This window comes from Cryptotermes secundus, unplaced genomic scaffold, assembly GCF_002891405.2.
Source record: "Cryptotermes secundus unplaced genomic scaffold, Csec_1.0 scaffold836, whole genome shotgun sequence".
Classification (NCBI taxonomy): Eukaryota; Metazoa; Arthropoda; class Insecta; order Blattodea; family Kalotermitidae; genus Cryptotermes; species Cryptotermes secundus.
The window spans coordinates 1,565,351-1,581,474 of record NW_019729223.1 but is presented as its reverse complement, the minus strand read 5'-3'; the positions used below and the strand labels follow the sequence as shown (position 1 = coordinate 1,581,474).

The window sequence follows — 16,124 nt, the reverse complement described above, 5'->3', positions numbered from 1 at the left end:
ACTGGCTGCAACAGTATTATAAGCAGAGATGTTTTTGATTGCAGTGTTTGGACTAACTCTGCTGAAAAACTATATGGACTAGAGTTTTCTTATGTGCAACTCGGAGACCAAGATAAATTGCCCCATCAGCCGTTAACGAATAACCGGACACCCTGTTGCGCTGTCATCCATCCAGCCTTCTGTAGCGTCAGTATGATTATACAAGATTAGGCTTGGCACTCACTTCTTGTGACATCTTACATAAACATTTCGGGCAGAGATCAAAGAACAGATGAGACGGGGGCACAGTAGTTTTCCATTCGAACGCTTCTCTGAATTTGATCACATCGCGTGTAATTTGTCCGGACGGAAGTTTCTCGTGGATTTCCTCAGCCCCTTCAAAAGATTAATCTGATAGTACTTTGAAATATGTCACGACCAGCATTGCATCATTCACAGAGACTTTCTCAGGGACGCCATATCGAAAGGCAGATGTTGAACCCTAGAGACGTAAAAAGTAAAGTAAAGCTATTCCTGTAACAGGCCTTGAAGGCCCATAGGGTTGTGAGACGTTGAGGGTCCCACATTGTCTAAACAATAGGCTCAAATATAGCGGTAAGGTTGTCAGCCTTACGTGCCCGCCGCGCTTTACTCCCCAGGAAAATTATTTAATTAATTCTTGGTACTCAATTCTGTTAGAGGCTGAGTCGACCCCAGGGCCATAGTGCGGCTGAAAGGATTAGGTCAATTGGAAAAAAAAATCCAATGACCTCATCGGGATTTGAACCCGCGACCTTCCGGCTTGTAGCATAGTGCCTCAACCAACTACGCTATACTTAAAAAACGCAACCTGTTCAGTTTAGTTCGTAGCACGTCTGGTTCAGGCTGCGGACGGATGTTCAGTTTCCATCAAGTAAAGATAGATTACATAAACTCGGAATGCTTTGTGCTTTTCGTTAGGAACCTAGAATATTCGCGACACGAAAGCGCTGGACTTTGATTCCAAGCTTTTCCAGTCTCGTCCGGATTATCGCCTGTTTGGAAGGACATATTTCCTCAATTCTCCCACGTTCTCCAGGCAAAGGCTCCAGGAAAGAGCAACCAGTACCAATTGGTTAGGAGGCTGGGCGGGCCCCAGTGCCAGTCCAGACAATGTCGGGAAGAGAAAATTCTTGACTCTACTGGGACTCGAAGTCCAGCCAGTAGCCAGTCGCTATACCGACTACGCTATACTGGCTCCTCTTTGTATGTGTGTGTCTGAGCTTGTGCCGAAGTGGTCACCTAGTGGGAAGCATAAAGAACTCTCTGACCTACATGAAAGCATTCAGCTAATTGCGTGGTTCTTGTTACTGGTTCGCGGAATATCCATTCAACTTGAACGGTTTGTCGACATCCCTGCGGATTATAAATGCACGGAGATGAATAGAAGAACAACGTATAATGAACAATACTCGAGTTCACCTGAGCACCACAGGACGCATGACCTTGATGGAGCTCCTGTTACATGTAAAATGTTCAAATGAAGGAATAAGTTAACATTCTATAGAAATTCCATGATAGTATTGAGGAGAATATTTGGACACAAGAGAGATGAAGTGACAGGAGGTTGGAGAAAACTGCATAATGAGGAGCTTCATAACTTTTACTCTTCTCCAAGTATAATTAGAATGATCAAGTCATGGAGGACGAGGTGGGCAGGTCATGTAGCACGAAAGGGAGAGACGAGGCATGCATATAGGATATTGGTGGGAAATCCAGAAGGAAAGAGACCACAGGGAAGACCAAGGCGTAGGTGGGTGGACAATATTAGAATGGATCTTAGAGAAATAAGATGTGTTGGTATGGATTGGATAGATCAGGATAAGGACCAGTGGAGGGCTCTTGCGAACACGGTAATGAACTTTCGTGTTCTATAAAATGCTGGGAAATTCTTGAGTAGCTGCAGAATTAGCGGCTCCTCCAGAAGGGCTCAGCTCCATGAGTGAGTAAGAATTTCCATGATAGAAGTAGACCTTAGAACAATTTATAAAAACTTTTATTTGCATATTGATTGAAAATATGCGTGACCTTTGTTTTCTTACCTTAGGTACTTTCAGTACAGGTTACGGGGTAGGATATAAAGCTGCTATGTGTTTGTGTTACCTGACTACGTGCGTGTATTATGGGATTCTCACGTCGTAGTTGTTTTCGCATGCTTACTCAGGTGATCTTTCTCTTTGGAATTTTGCCTCCTGTTTCAGCGGAGAAATGAGGGAAAGTGTTATAAGTAAGAGAGTGATAAATGAGAGGAAGAAATGGATGAAGAAGGAAAATACGAAGAAAATTATTCCCCGTTGAATTACTTCGTCTTTTTCTATGAGTGATTTCTTAAATCTGAAAACAAATGAAACAGAACTTCTATAAGTCGTGATAGTAACATCTGGAAGGTAGAAGCGGATTTTGGAAAGCCGTCCCGCAACGCCCACCGGTATTACTAGGGTCTGAAGAATTTCTTTGTGAGAAACAAGTCTGATTGTGAGGTTCGGACATATATAGTACTTTATTGGAGAGACACACGGAACAGCTGTCTTTCACGACTGCACATGAAGTTGTTTAATAGAGTCCAGATATTTCTTAACGTTATGCTCAATTTTTATTAATTGAAGAACTAATTATGTTATCTAAATTTTTTGACGTTTAAAAAACTGAAAGGAGGATTAAGATAACCTCTATCTAATATACATAACAATGCAGATTTCATTGTGTTATATATTACTAAAGCAACTGGCCCTTTTACTGCAATATAATATCACACATCCGTCGTTACTATACGTTCTTTGCACAAATGTATAAAATTAACGTATAATGTGTTCTATGTACGAAACTGTAGGTGTAATTTTATTCAAACTTTGTTTTTAGAGTTTAAACTTTACTGAACGAATTTAAATTCTGTTCATATCAATAAAATATGAAGGATATTTTTACATGAATTCAAACTTAATTTTATTTCCCAGAAACGGAACGTCGTACAAAAATGTGCACGTTATATAAAATATGAATATCGTTAAGATTCGAAACTTCCATTTTAATATTTTTTCAGTATCTCAGATACTTAATAAAATATAAGAACAAAATATGGTCTGGTTCTGTGAAATAGCGTCAATAGCTCTGCAACGACCACTTGTATTTTAACATATCATCACGGAGGATCGGATTGAATTTCCTTTTCTTTCTGTTGTTGAAGGAAATGCAAATTTTGTTGAAAATGTTATGAAATTTAAAGTGGTTCATTACGCCTACATATCACTAATTCAGTATTTAAATGGTATGCCATATGAATGAGTGCTCGATGCCGAAACGTAAATGAAGGAGGTTATTGGAGCCTAGGAGTTCGATATATTTCACAGAGATGTGCATTGAGATTCCTTCCTTCCCTTCTTCCTTGCTTTCTTCTGCAGTTCCTTCCTTATTTCCTTCCTTCCTTTCGTCCTTTCTTCCTTCCTTCCTTCCTTTCATCTTTCCTTTCTTCCTTCCTTCCTTTCCTCCTTCCTTCCTTCCTTTTCATCGCTACAGCTCAGGGTGAGCTTTGGCCTCCTGAACAATCTGCCTCCTTTATTCTCTGTTCTTCATCTTTCCTCCCAATTCTTTCACTTTCACTTACGGAGTTCATCATGTACTATACATCCTCCAACCATCTGAGCTCCTTCGCTGATCTCGATTGCCTTTAAATCCATGCATCCGAGGCTGATTGTCTGATTTCTGAACAATTTAGCTTTTTACCGTGTGAGGTTGTTAGCCTCACGCCCAACCACCAAACTGGATGACCAGGATATCCCTCTTCGTCTGGCCCCTACCCCTTGACCTGTCCGGCTAGGCTACCGCCTGCATAGCTCTCAGGGTCTCAAACCCCACCACCACGATAAGGAGACACCGTCGGTGGACCATTCAGATTACGCATTTAATAATAACTAACTTACTTCATGGAGCTGAATCCTTCTTCAGAAGCCACCAGTTGTGCAGCTATTCAAGAACTTTCCAACATTATATGGAACCTTAATGTCCATTACTCTGTTCACAGGAGCCCTCCAATGGTCCCCATCCTGAGCCGGATCAATTCAGTACATACCAACCCATCCTATCTCTCTCAGATACATTTTAATATTATCCACCCACCCACGTCTTTGTCTTCCTGGTGCTCTCTTTCCTTCTGGTTTTCCCACCAATATCCTATATGTATTTAATAATGTTTGAAATAAATTGATATTATCATGCTATAAGATTCGTACCAGCAGAAGATGAATGTAATAAGCCCTCTGTAAGATCGTAAAAATGCATTTGGAATGTACGTATGGTACTCCACAGTGCAGTTTTCTCCGTTGATATTCTACAAGCTCGTACTTATATACTCGTATTGTCTCTTTATCCTAATTTATCGTAAATGATTTTTGTATTATTTTAAAACCGTCCTAGAGGAGTGCAACTGGCAAGTAATTCACAAGTAAACAGTCACTGCCATCTAGCAGTCTATGGCCGTCTTCTCTTCACTGCACGATACAATGTCAAGCGGTTGAATTCCGACTGGCCAGGCTGTACGACAGCCTTGTGTTTCTGTGGTCCCAGTCAACAGGTGTTGCTCATCATAATGCAGTTTACACAATCTGAATTCGGTGCAGCCGAACACCGTTGACGCGCAAGCGAAAACTGATTATACATCTGTTTTCGGAGCATTCTTGTTCTTTTTTCTCTTTAAGCAGACATCTTCTAATGAAGCGATTATATTCTTGAATACATCCATGTGTAGATGCTTCCATTGTGCAGCTTTCTATTGCTGGATTTCTTTTTTCTTTCAAAATGTTTGCTTAATGGCTGTGACAGGCCAGTGATTGATGACACGAACCTTTCACGTATCCAAATACATTTTCATTTCATAGGTAACAAATAGTTTTTAGCCTCAGTTCGTATAGTAACTGCCTACGAGCTGGACGGCCGGGGTTCGATTCCTAGCAGGGACAAGAGATTTTTATTTCTTTCTCCACATCGTCCAGACCGGCTCTGTGGCCTTCCCAGACTCCTGTCCGATGGATACCGGTTGATGTTCCTGTGGACGTTAAGCATCTTGGGCGTGACGCTATTAACTAATCCCCGTCCAGTGTCGAGATTATGAATAGTGGAGCTATACCTCCACTCCTCATACATCAGCTTTAGAGACCGAATGGGTCTTGCTAGATGACAGGCTCAGTTATGTACTTCTCGTAAATGATGTATCCACATAAATTTTAAGTTAATTCATTTAATCTCTTTTTAATTTTGTAATATGGAGCATGAAAATAAAATAAGGCGTGACTTTTTCTTTCAGAATCGTTGTTAATCATAATTCTTCAATCTCTCTGTCACATTAGTTGCCTCTCCACTAAATACTGTGTCGCAATTTTAAATTATGAAACTGTTCCTCTCCTGAAACTACATTCATTTTCCCCTTGAATGCAATTTATCTTTAATGTAGATTAATGATTTAATAAAGATTAAGCGTCCGCTAAATAGGACTGCACAAATTGAGAGCTTTATGAGTTAGTCACTGATCCACTGCTCTTCTTCCATTTTCCACGGATCACTGGTTCATGTTCCGTACGATTGGCGTTCTGTAATGTACTGGCTATTTCTTATTGGCCTACTTTCATTTTCTGGAGAAATGAAACCAGGTTTATGCCATCTTCATAATTTGTGTATGTCCAATCGTTATGAAACTTGATACGTTTATGATTTCACCTGAGCCCATCTTAGCGGCTTACTTCATAAAACCTTTACATCGGTCTGTGTGTCTGTCCCCCTATCTTTGCTAGGCAACGTATCGGTACACATGTACCCCTGTCAAAGAATACATCAGACAAGGAAGAATTGTCGGACGTGTCGTTTTCCATGTGGTCTGTGTCGTTTCAAAAGGAAGTACGCGAATAGTTCTTCCTAGAACTTTTTCATTTATATAGATTGATTGTAATTTGATTCATTTAATGAAGCATTTTAGCCATATATTATGTATTGTCTACTAGTAGGCTGATTAGAGAAATATAAATTGGAATTGGTGTGGAAGGAACCTGTTGTGATCTATTTTAAGGTAGCCCGATATCTTCCAATTTATAGAGAGAAACTGAATAAGACAAAGAAATTCCTCGGTTAGGAAGTCCAGCCTACGGACCGAGAGTCTTAGATAAGACTTTTGGATTACATCGGATGTACGAACTACTTAGGCACAACTTTTGGTATGACAAATATTCGTTTAAATTCGTACACATAAGATTATTAAGCACAATTTCTTGTAGAATATGTGGACGTGTGTGGATAACAGATATGACGTTATTTGTTCATGTTAAGAATGCACAAAATGAACACGTTTATTATTTATTTATTTATGTCTTATATTAAACAGTTGGAAGATTTATTTGATGCTTTATATGGGGGATATACCGCCTCTGTGGTCTAGTGGTCAGAGTTCCTGCCTACAGACCAGAGGTCCCGGGTTCGATTCCCGGCGCTACCAGATTTTCTGGGAAGTAGTGGTTCTGGAACGGGGTCCAATCAGCCTCGTGAGAATAATTAAGGACCTATTTCGACGAAATAGCGACTCCGGTTTAGAAAACCGAAATTAACGGCCTTGGGGATTCGTTGCGCTGACCACGCGACACCCTCTATCCACTAAAGTTGGTACTAACTTCGCCGACAAGCGGCAGTGTCTCGGTCGGTATAGTTCACCTGCGGACTAAAACCACGGAATATGGGAATTTGTCTTAAAAGAAATAAATATTTAGTATTTGTCCTTCTCCGTCTACATATTAACATGCGATAGTCAGTCGAACTTAATCGACTTTCTGAAGAACTTTTAGGAAAAAGAAATATTTGTACCTGTTATAAATATTGTGGATTACGTTGTGAATATCGTATTTGAATCTCTTTCTGATATGATGTGTGTTAAGCTTTATACAAAGGAATATTTTCTGTGACTTATATATCGTTGTGGCTTAAGTAGGTTCACTGACTTTTCTTCTAGCGTACTTTCCTCATTTTTAGAAACGAATGAGGCTTGTGTGATCACCTTCTGTCTATCTTTCTGTCTGTCTGTGTGTATGTGTATTTCTGCTAACTTTTTGGCTTGTGGGGCTTATGAGTTCACCTTGCTGTCTATGTATGCCCCCTAATTTTCCTGATTTTGAAAAAATGAAAAGAGGCTCATGAGATTGCCTTGCTGTATATGTGTCTATCTGTCCGTCTGTGTCCCTGTCCCTATTTTTTTTTTCGTTTTTATGCGTCCCTTGTCGTATCAAAAGAGAGTGAGCCATTAGTTCTTCCCAAAACTTGTTTCTGTATATTTATATCAAAATAATATTATTTCATCTGTAATAATTAAATATCAATTTGGATAAGCAAAATTACAAATAACGATATTTGGGGGGGGGGACTTCTGTTAACTGTAAATTTAAGTAGACCCCTCCACTCTGGTTCCATTGCGATGAGTTCATTACAACCAGACGGGTGAAAAGTTGGAACTCTCCATGTGCAACTTTTGTTCACGCGTTTGCCCACGTAATACGTGTCTATCTAAGAATTTACTCTTCTGTAATGAAGGCGTACAATATCCGAGAAGGAACGGAAACTTTACAAAATTATTATAATACAGGCCTTACTTGTATCAAGTGGATCTTGTATCTTGTATCTTGTGTACTGGATAAGAGTATAACTGACTCTGTGAAGATTAGTCATTCTTGAGAGGCCACCAGTTGCTCAAAAGAATGTATAGGAACTAGAAATAGAACATCGTTTAATAAACGCCTTATGTATTTCACACCTCGTATTATTTTTAATTCCACATAGTCCTGATATCTCTACCGTATCGTAATTAACATTATTACTATGCATATATTCAGTCGTGCGCATGATCAGTTTCCGTTCATTTCTCCAGTCCCGTGTTACCCTCCACAGCCATTTCCTACGGACAGACTTGTTACTAGTTTGTGTGCTACAGCGCAACTAGCGTGGTAATTACTGTGCAAAATTTCACGAAAAGAAAGAAAAGAAGAAAGATGGAAAGCAAGGAAAAGGGAAAGAAACAAGAGGGAGGAGCTGAATAAAGCGGTAAAAGATAAATTTGTCCCTGCGCTCAGCTAAATAAACACTACGCCATGAAGGTATACGGGAGTGGATGTATAGATCTACATTTTCTTGACCCAGATAGTAGCTGGAGGTGAGTGGTCAGCTTCACGTCCCGACCTCTTTACTCCTGGGGGAAAAAAACCGTGGAATCCATTGGATAGGAGGTTTCGCAGGCCCTACCGGGACTCGGAACTCCGACCCCTCAGTCATCCAGCAATAGCCAGTCGCTATACCGACTGTGCCACCCAGGCTCTTGGAATAAAAGGAACATTTTCCATATCCTCACAAGTTAAGCGGTATTTTGTGCCAGAAACGTAATCAATACTGATGTTCTTGAACTTCATCGGGAGTGGGTTTCTTTTTCTGAGGTCCGTATATCATTAAATATGTGCCTAATTATGGGCAACCTGGCCGAAACTCATAATATTCTTATGTGCTTCCATATTTCCTGTTCCTGTACTTTCTGTACATGATCTGTAGGCTTGTGGCGTCAAGTGACAGGATGACCGATGAATATTCACATAAAGTATGTGGAAGGAAACAGTCATTGCCTACTAGAGATAATAAGCCAGAATGTTCCTGGAGGGACTCAAGAAGATCAGGACCCCCCCCCCTCAATCAGGAAAGCCAGTGTCCTGGCACATCGCGAATAAAAGTCTACATAAAATTTTCGGTGCCGCCATTTTGCTCAGTGAGGCAACAGTAGCGGATTAATGGCGTGTCGACATGTCAACACAAACAGTTGTGATGTTTTAGGTCGGGAGCAGGGAATGCTCTAATCTGTATTAAAATATCGAGCTGGCTGGTATAGCGGTAATGCTGTAGACTTAGTTTTGGGAGGTTCTGGGTTAGAATCTCGGTCATGATATTGGCTATGCCGCGATATTTCGTGATTCTCCGCAGTCCCAGCAAGAAGCAGGCTATTAAATATTTTCCGCTTGCCGGCAGTCACACACATCGATGTTTTGTGTGAAGTTCGGACCAAGTGTTTAAATCTGGCCATAAAGGATTCAATAGACAATCCCTCTGTGGTTGTATCCTCAGGAACGGGAAATCCCCTGAGGTTCCTACGATAAAAATATCTTAAACATTTAAGTAGCGAAACGTAGTGAAAATATAAAAGTGCATGAACGCATAGCACGAAGCAACATTTGTTTACTAGTCATATACTGAGGCCACGGAAAAAAGTCCTACGGATTAATTCCCTTCCACTCCTCCTAGCGTTCCCCTCGAGCTGTTACGCTCCCAACTACAGCGTACTTGCTTCTTGCTTCACGCTGATTTCTTGCTTGGCTTGCACTTCAACCCTGATGATATAGGCGACACATTCCCCCGAAACGTCTGTTGATTTTAAGCGGACTACATGGCGTTATATCCCAGAAGAGAGAATCCTTCTACGTATTTCTATACAGAAAATTATTTCGTAAGAAGGTGAATTTTCCGCGCGAACTTTTTGAATGAAAGCAGTAAAAGAAGTGTGAAATTATATTATAAGAATAAAAGAAAGCAATTTCTAGTAGCAGTCACTAGACAGAATAATGGATCATCTGGTATAATCATTAAGTACGGCTGTTGAACACTAATTTAATACTTGAATTCATTCCAGCCTTTTTTTGAAACCGGGAGAATCGTATTATGAACGCTGTAGATTTTCTCATGTCTGTCTGGTTTTTTCCCCTCTCACCAAATACCATGAAGTGTAGGGCCAGCGCACTGTTATTCAATTATTATTTGGCCACGCGGTACTGCATCGTAATCGCCGAGAGATGGGCACTAACCTTGAAGTCCTTTAAACTACAATTCACGTTAAATTTTGTGCAGCCACTTGCTTTACGTTACATGAAATTGCTTGCTCGCCGTAGTATATTCCAGTTTAAAATTCGTTTAATGAATCATGTGACTCCTTTGCCATCACATGATAAACGTAAAAAGAAACAGACTCCGTGTCTTTAGTCCGCAAGCGAAATATACCGAACGAGAGACCGCCGATTGTCGACGAAGTTAGTGCCAACTTTAGCGGATAGAGGGTGTCGCGTGGTCAGCACAACGAGCCCCCACCGCCGTTAATTTCGGTTTTCTAGACCGGAGCCGCTATTTCCTTGAAGTAGCTCCTCAATTATCCTCACGAGGCTGAGTGGACCCCGTTCCAGACCCACTACTTCTCAGAAAATCTGGTAGCGCTGGGAATCGAACCCGGACCTCTGGATCTGTAGCAAGGAACTCTGGTCAGTAGACCACAGAGGCGGCCCCGATAAAAGTAATAGGTTAAGTAAGTACCGCATAATCCCTAATATAAGTCGACACCCCGTTTTCAAATGGCGAAATCGGAAAAAAAAATATTTTGACAGAATTTAATATGTCGGTCAGTTCTTGGGGTTGTAAGCAAAAATAATTAAAATATATACTCTTGAGAAAGGGTAAGCTCAAAGTTTAATGCCTTAAATATAATTCCCAATAAAATACTTCTTCACGTTTATTTTTAAGGCGACCTCTCTTTCTGAGAAGCAGTGTTTGAAAAGAAACCTCGCCTTATATTCTGGATAATACAGTAATTATATTCCTGGAGAATATCGTTTCAGGAGTCGAGAGTCATTCGGCTGTCAAAGATTTCCGTAATTTATTAAACCCGAGGTTTCTTTGCAGCGTTACAGGAGCTCGCCGCTGGAAGCCCCTGAGCTAGGAATCGAGTTCACACCCTCTCACCCTATTTATTTGAGATCCTTTACTTCGGACTCGTCTCTTCGTTTTAAATTCCACGGGGAAAAAATGTAATGTATTTCTTATCTCACGCGTGCTACATGATCAACTCATCACAATCTTGGAGTGATTGTCTTAGTAGTATCTGATAGCCGGCACAGATTGTGAATATCATAATTTTTTGTTTCCCTCAGTATAATGAAAATTTCAACATACTTATACCTCTTACAGTATACATGTACGGTAGGATCTACTTAGAGTTTGTGTCAGAAGCAATCTTAATTATTCCTTAGCATACATAACAACTTGTCTTAACAGCTTAACACTAAATCAGAGAATTATCATGAATTCTATTAATATGGCCTGCTTAAGATACAGACCCAGCAGTTGTATGGAGGAACTGAGGAAAGCCACACAAATCTCAGTTTTGTCTTTGAACTGGGAATAGAAGTTTCGGAGTTCACGCTCACCAGTAACCACTGAAGTGCAACTTTTACTCGCCGCCGATTCAAGACTGTCTCGTAATCAAGTCAAAGTCAAAGTCACATTGCGAGTTACGGTCAGTCAATCAGTAAGTCTTGGTTTCGAGCCCCATCTGGGACTCATGATCAGATATCCATTACTGTTTGACAGTTACGGTCACGTTTTTGTGGGGCACCCTCTCTGACGAGAGGACGGGTCTGCCTTTTGTATATGCTGTTGACCCTTGCCAGCGCAGTCTTTGTCGAGTCCGAGTCCCTTGGGACTCGTGACCATATTTTACTGTCTCAGATTCGAGATTTCCCTTATCGTCGCCTCCGACTACTCACAGGGTAACGGTGGAGGTATTCGACCCCGCCTCCACACGGGCTTGTCTCGTAATGGTAACTAGTCCCCATTATATAACCTTGGCATGGACCGCACATAAAACACTTCTTGTAATTGTTTTGTTGTAATGCGAAGTAGTCGTTGCAGCAGACCGCATACAAAGCACCTCTTCCTGCAATTAGTCTATTGTTACGTTACCTCTGTCACCGCGGTAACTAGATATCACGTGACGTTTACAGGTCCATTTCTTAGTAACGGTCGTTTATGCTGCTTCCACAACTCTCGCTCTGAGCCCTCATATCACATTATTCGTCCAGGACATTGTTTGTTGATTTTTTTTTCAATGTGTGCCAGTCTGTCTGTTTGCAGGCTGTCAGAATGTTAGTGTTTTGCACGTTACCTCCACCTGTAAGTGAGAAGCGCATTGCTAAGCGCCGGTTTGAATTACCGCAGAACTGTAATGGCGAGCCCTCTGTTTCACTGCCATAACGATATGTCCGGTGATTTGAAAGAACCATGACATCCTATAAATTCGTCAGAGATTAGGTAATAAGACGACCCGTGAAAATACGCGTCTTTAATATATACATATAAAAAAAGAAAATTAGAAAAGAAGAGGAAGGAGAAAGAGAAAGAGATGAGAGGTAAGTCTTATTAAAGTTTTGGGGGCATAAATTTCATGCTCATAGAGAAAAACCAAAGAAGTCAAATCATTAGAAATTCATATATGGAAAGTTTGTAAGAGCTGCGCAGTCCACTCCGCAGGGGGGCGTGTGTTATGAATGTGAAGTAGTGTGGAGAGGTGGGGGATGGGGTGGAGGGTGCTGACCGTGGGAGCACAGCATGTCAAATATGCAGACAGTTCTAAGCAGTTGATGGTGGGGGAGTTGAGAGAACTACACGGTTGGTTAGATCTGCATTTTTTTTAAGATTATGTTTTACTCTCAAGTTCTCTGTCTCTCTTCGTTACGGAGTCCGCGCTATTAAAGACAGTGGAACTATATCTGTGGTCCCGTGCAAAAAGGAGGTAAGACTCTTCATAGAGCTAATCATGTATAACAAGAATATATTATTTTTATTTATATCTAGTTAGAAAGCAGTAATTTTGTCTTATATATTTATACGTTTTTATCCTACTTTCCTTATTTTGAAAAAAATAAAAACAGGCTTATGTGATGCCTTTGTTGTCTGCGTGTCTATGTATCCACCCATAATTTCTAAAAGTCGGAAGTTGTTATGTTTATGCAACTTGAGGGCATATAGCACAGAAAACATCGCCTCCAACAGTTGGAAGCGTCTTTTCCTATGCGGTCCGTGTCGCTTAAAGCAAAGCAGAGAAACAGCTTGTCCCAGAACATCTTGTTTATTTGTTGCTATTTATTTAACGACGTTTCGTACCTCATATGATATACCTTTGAGTTTCTGAGTGATTAGTCAATAATGAATTGGAAAGGATGTGGAATGAGGCAGTCGTGGCCTAAGGTACTGTCCCGGTATTCGCCTGGAGGGACTGAGGAAAACATCTAAAGGAACTTAGGATATCTGTTGTCCATGCCAGTATTCGAAACGAGATCCTCACGAACACACCAGAAGAGCTACCGCTTGGTCAAATATGCTTAGTATATACTGGTATAAGTAGAAACGTTGAACTCATACTTGATGTTAACGTAAAATGTATCATACAATATATTCACTTTACATTAAACTGCTGTGGTAGATCGGTTGCAATTTCTCGTCCTGTTTTTGAGGCTTTATGTTACGTCATACTAATATGCATTATAACAACGGAGGCTTTTATTTGATGTGATGAATGTAACAGGCATGAAACTGGTGACTGAGAGATGAAGAGATTATGGCATAATTTGAAGTGCACCGAGATTCGGTGAGGTTAGAAAAGCGTGTTCTAGAAGAGCGTAGAGTTTACATCAATACAAATTTGTTGTAGTAAGGGCTCTTCTTGCCGGTCACAGTAGCCGAGCGGTCTAAGGCATGCACTGTCTTCGCTCGCTCGGAAGCCGGGATCGTGGGTTCGAATCCCAATCAAGGCATGGATGTTTGTGTGCGTTTTTCTGTGTTTGTATACAGGTAGAGGCCTTGCGACGAACGGATCACTCGCCCAAGGAGTCCTATCGAATATGTAAGGTCTAGTAAACCGAAGTGAAAAGGAGAGTTTCATGGAGGTAGGCCTAGGCCCAAATTGGGGCTGTAGGGCCACAGAAAAAAAAGGGCTCTTCTTTGCTAAAATTTCTACTTGAGCTAGAGAATATAAAGAAAAACAAAATCAATCAGTAATAAGTACGTAGTTCCTGCGTAAATTAGATGAAATTTCATATTTATTTCGTTGCACAAATTGTTACTTTTTAAATTTCTCCTTAAAATTAATTAGTTAATTACAGGAATTTAGCCGGTCACAGTAGTTTCATGGTCTAGAGTATGAACTGTCTTCGTTCGCTCTGACGCTGGGATCGTGGGTTCGAATCCCACTTAAGGCATGGATTTTTGATGTGTGTATGTGTTTATTCTGTGTCTATGTTTTCCTGTGTGTAGGTAGTGGCCTTACGACGAGCTGATCACTTGTCCAAGGAGTCCTACCGTCTGTGGAAAATGATTACGGAACTGAATGAGAGGCCAGGGTCCTGAATGGGCTTGAAGAGCCATTGCAAAAGAAAAAAAAGTAGAGGTATTTCGCGTGCTTTCATAAAGGTACAATTTTTTGGAAAGTGTTTTTATGACCTTAATACATAAACTCCTGATTGCTATATTAAGAAGCGGGTTTCCGCCTCTAAACAAGGAAGAGAGTTATCTCCTTTTTCCTCTTGGGCACGATATGATCTTCTATGCACTTGGGTGAAGATTGTAATCTAGTTAGAAGGGGCGGGGAACAGTACCAGGAGGCTGTGAGGGGATGTGTACTTCGTGGCTCGTATATCGCAGGTTGGTGGACCCTGCTCATCTCCATAATATCCCCAGGATTCTCCAGCAGATGCAAATCTGTTCCTCCGATTGGTGGAGATAATAACACTACATGAGACGCTGATTGAAAGTAATCACCATGAGAAGGGGAACACAAACGGAATGCTTAATGCTCAAATGACCCGATGTTGCAAATTCCGTTACACTAAAAATTAGAAATGTTTGCGATACGGAATTTGGTAAGTTCTAGATTCTAAGAAATATGAATATCATTTTTTTTTTGCTATTGGAGTGGGACTAAGTCCCTTGTACTGCGGCCACTTCTAGCCTATAGTACCAGCCCCAGATGACAGGTGAGGGTGATTGTGGAGCAATTTGTGGAATGAAGATTGACAGGGGAAACCGAAGTACTCGGAGAAAACCTGTTCCAGCGCCACTTTGTCCACCACAAATCCCACTTGACGAGACCCGGGATCGACCCCGGGCCACCGCGGTGGGAAGCCAGTGACCATGGCGCGGCCCCTGAATATCAACTTAATAATTTTCTTAGTTCATGTTTTGAATACTGGTTCAGTTTAAAGTGGGAATGGATTAGTAAAGAGGTAAAGTTGTCCCTGTGCTTAATTAATTAACAACTTGGCACGCTTTAAGGAAACCAGCTGGCGCCATAGAAAAAGATTCATTAGGTTGGAGCCCCCAAGGTGGTAGAAAAAGAGGACGGCCAAGAAAACTTGGAGAAGGACAACAGAAGAGGAAACAACACAAATGAGAAAGACCTGGAGAGAGATGAAGGCATTACAAACTGGAGGAACAGTCAGAGAGGCTTCACGTGATCCCTATGTTCCACTTTGAACTAACGGATATGTAAGTCATGCCATGACCCATGTGAGAATGGAGGTATAGCTCCACTATTCTTGACCCAGACACTAGATGTAGGTGAGTCGTCAGCTTCACGACCGGGAAGGGATTAACGCCACCGAGAGTTTCTTTGGCAAGGTCTAAGCCTGACGTTTGGGCGTTTCCGGATCAGTCTCTGGAACGGACAGTTTTCAACATGACCGTTCATATTTCCATAGTCTTCAGATCAGAACGACATGATAGCTGACAAGTGAATTACAGGCCCCACTAGCCTAACCCAAGTAATTTTCTGAAATATCACGTCATGATTAGGACATCAGCGCCTGTCAGTAAATTAAATTAAGGAGATTTTATTAAAATGGAAAATTATTATTTGTCACCTATGTGACATACAGAAACATATTGTCACGTGCGTGAGTGACTATAGGCGGGGTTTGGATTGGTAATTAGATTTATTGAATACTTAGAGATCGTAACTACAAGCAACTACGTGTAGCGCTATAGCTAATTAAAACTCTGCAATTACTACAGCACGTACGATGGGGTACCCAAAAGAAACCGAACTAATTTTTTTGTGGACAGAGCTTTTGTAGTGCCGCGTTTTGCCGCTATGAGCGCACAGAGCTAACATTCCTGAGTCGATGAGCCGACTACCGTTGCTTCAGAAGGTAAGGACTAGTTTCGGCAGAGTTTATAGTGACAACTGTTCTGTATGATCGTCGTTTTTGCAATGGCCCGAACACATGAAA

At 41.1% G+C, this 16,124-nt stretch overlaps 1 protein-coding gene across 2 annotated transcripts in view; it reads left to right on the top strand.

Annotated features, from left to right (window-relative positions):
- The window catches only part of LOC111865566, a 566,968-nt gene that overhangs the window by 247,697 nt on the left and 303,147 nt on the right, over window positions 1-16,124 (top strand). The gene's annotated exons all lie outside the window — the stretch shown is intronic.